Below are 3239 nucleotides of genomic sequence, written 5' to 3'. Positions count from 1 at the left end.
ATGACTGACCTGTGTTGTTGTCGTTGTCGCCTCTTGGGACCTGGCTGGAGTGCAGAACAGCGAGGTACTCATACTGCCTCTGCAGCGTCGCGAGCCAGCGGTGCGCGCCGAAAGCTGGAGTTGGACAATGTTGGCACCATGGTCTCGTCATACTCCGCGTGGACAACCCATGTGATCTGCAATGCAAGAGAGAATTTCAAGTTTGAAGGTCTGAATTCTAAAATATATTTAATGTTTATGGAGGGATTGTAGTAATAATACTCCTAAGCAGGAGTTGGAATGTATGTATACCTTGTAGTAGCCATTGCCCTTGCCCATGTCTTCAATGAGACAGTCGGACGGCAGCAGCCTGCAGCCTGTTGTGTTGTTTGCAACGACGGCGGCATCAGTGGTGCGGCGTCCAAGGATGCCATCGACAGACACGTCCATCACAGCCCATTGCCCCTCCGCCACCCGCTTGTTATACCTCAGAAAGTTGATTTTGCGTTTGAGCAGACGTGGTGACTGCACCCACAGCTCTGCGTTCATCTGCAAGTGCTCGATCAATCGGTGCTCCGATCCACAATGTCAGTTGAACGACCAAGAAAACATAGATGTTCGAAATTCACAGAATATTCATGGATGTGAACCGAACACACACCAGATATATAGAGAACACTAAAACAAAGAAGGTACAAGGAAAAAGAAACTAGGAGCTAGGCCCAACGGTATTACGAACATAACACAAAGCCTCTTATCAAAAAGAAAATAATACACATCCTGCGTCATACATATTTATTCATACAATATAAAACACTAACATATTGATTCGTACTATGAAGCCTGGATAAAGGAGAGTACCTTAGCTCAGCTATCTTTCATAGTTTATAATAAAGGTAGAATTGAAGAACTATGTACTGTGTATGAATAGATATGTATGATAAACCATGCTCTTTGCTTTCGCCCACTAAAAAATGGTACACTACTAGGTAGAGATGCATACTACATGGCAATCAATGAGGAAATGCAGAAATCTGCCTAGTATTGAAAAAGATTACCTTAGGGAGAAATGGTCACACTCCAGCTCTGCTAGTCTGTCATTAGTTCCAGCAACTGTATATTGACGCTGCAGTTCCTCCCCTTCTCTAGTTCTACAAGCAAGAACAGCTGTTTCCATTTGCTAGAAGTAGAGTGTGCAACACACACAAGTTTGTCACATTAGTCTTGTGATCTTGGACCCAAACGAAACACCTCACGCCTCCCTGAAAAAACAAAGGACTGCATGACTTGTCATACACATCCATCTTGGTTCGTCGAAATATTGATTCATACAATATAAAACACTAACATGAAAAATGAAATCAAAGGTTAAATATGGACAGTTTCCTTGTTGTCCATGACATGACTCACCTGTGTTGTTGTCGTTGTCGCCTCTTGGGACCTAGCTGGAGTGCAGAACAGCGAGGTACTCGTACTGCCTCTGCAGCGTCGCGAGCCAGCGGTGCACGCCGAAAGCTGGAGTTGGACAATGTTGGCACCATGGTCTCGTCATACTCCGCGTGGACAACCCATGTGATCTGCAATGCAAGAGAGAATTTCAAGTTTGAAGGTCTGAATTCTAAAATATATTTACTGTTTATGGAGGGATTGTAGTAATAATACTCCTAAGCAGTTGTTGGAATGTACGTATACCTTGCAATAGCCATTGCCCTTGCCCATGTCTTCAATGAGGCAGCCGGACGGCAGCAGCCTGCAGCCTGTTGTGTTGTTTGCAACGACGGCGGCATCAGTGGTGCGGCTACCTGCTGGCGGTCCAAGGATGCCATCGACAGACACGTCCATCACAGCCCATTGCCCCTCCGCCACCCGCTTGTTATACCTCAGAAAGTTGATTTTGCGTTTGAGCAGACGTGGTGACTGCACCCACAGCTCTGCGTTCATCTGCAAGTGCTCGATCAATCGGTGCTCCGATCCACAATGTCAGTTGAACGACCAAGAAAACATAGATGTTCGAAATGCATGGAATATTCATGGATGTGAACCGAACACACACCAGATATATAGAGAACACTAAAACAAAGAAGGTACAAGGAAAAAGAAACTAGGAGCTAGGCCCAACGGTATTACGAACATAACACAAAGCATCTTATCAAAAAGAAAATAATACACATCCTGCGTCGTACATATTTATTCATACAATATAAAACACTAACATAACAGGAAAAATATTAAGAGCAATCCATGAAAACCCCATTAAAACTATACTTATGAGTCTTCAAAAGAATTGAAACTATGCACACCAATAGTGCATATGTAGATGTGCATTGTCACAAAATTTGAGATTCAAACCCCTTTTCCAAATTTATGTATGGAAATAACAAATTTCATTTGCATATACACTAGAGGACAAACAAATTTTATTTGCATATGCACTAGTGGACAAAATTGGTCCTCTAGTGCATATGCAAATGAAATTTGTTATTTTTATATGACTTTTTTAAAACGAGTTTGAATCTTAAATTTTGTGACAATGCACAAATACAAATACCCTATTAGGGTGCATAGTTTCAAATTTTTGAAAACTCATAGTATGGTTTATATTGAATATTTTGGCAACATAACGATCCAAACAAAGGAAGAGAGATGACTACAATGTAGACCTCATTAATGAATTCCTACACGTACAGTAAAACCAAGAAAGTATGCATTGTTAGCTACCATATAAGGTGGAGATGAGATGAGCAAAGATGATTACTTCAATGCATGTCCATGCTAGCAAATGATGCTATGCATTAGTGCTGACACTCGTAGTATCTGCAAGAATCCATGCAAAGCTCAAATTTTTCACAACATGAAATATAGGGGGCGATAAATTTTGTTGTGGATCAGAATTCAACCATGAATCACTATAATCAAACCATCAACAATGGAGCATCCATACCATGGTTGTCAGAGGCAAAAACCAGCCTACATATGAGTTCCACCGTGTAGGATAAAAAACCTATCTCGGACTCAACATGGCACTCCATGTCCAATGCTATCCCGGTGCACAGTGCCGACATCTTCCGCATCATCCTCATGGAGCTCCTAGATGAGCAAGCAGTCTGCACTGTTAGAGCCAGCCACATCCCGCTAATGAGCTCCTAGTTAGACCATGATGTTGTCAGTCAGCGGGGTCGAAGCTGATAGCCGCTTGCGCCAACTAGTATCTGACGCGCTGCTTGGCTCACTGGCTACCGCTGCACCAAATTATCGATTGG

General features: G+C 42.7%; 1 long non-coding RNA gene across 1 annotated transcript; it reads right to left on the bottom strand.

Annotated features, from left to right (window-relative positions):
- Positions 1-306: 306 nt before the first annotated feature.
- Positions 307-1507, bottom strand: LOC8155528. Its single transcript, XR_002448992.1, has 3 exons — positions 1390-1507; positions 1038-1241; positions 307-528 (listed from the first exon to the last, which is right to left on the bottom strand). It is a non-coding gene; the product is annotated as an uncharacterized LOC8155528 (long non-coding RNA).
- Positions 1508-3239: the final 1732 nt, after the last annotated feature.

Source organism: Sorghum bicolor, unplaced genomic scaffold, assembly GCF_000003195.3.
Source record: "Sorghum bicolor cultivar BTx623 unplaced genomic scaffold, Sorghum_bicolor_NCBIv3 super_2315, whole genome shotgun sequence".
NCBI lineage: Eukaryota > Viridiplantae > Streptophyta > Magnoliopsida > Poales > Poaceae > Sorghum > Sorghum bicolor.
The sequence above is the reverse complement of the archived record's forward strand: the minus strand, read 5'-3'. Positions and strand labels throughout refer to the sequence as shown.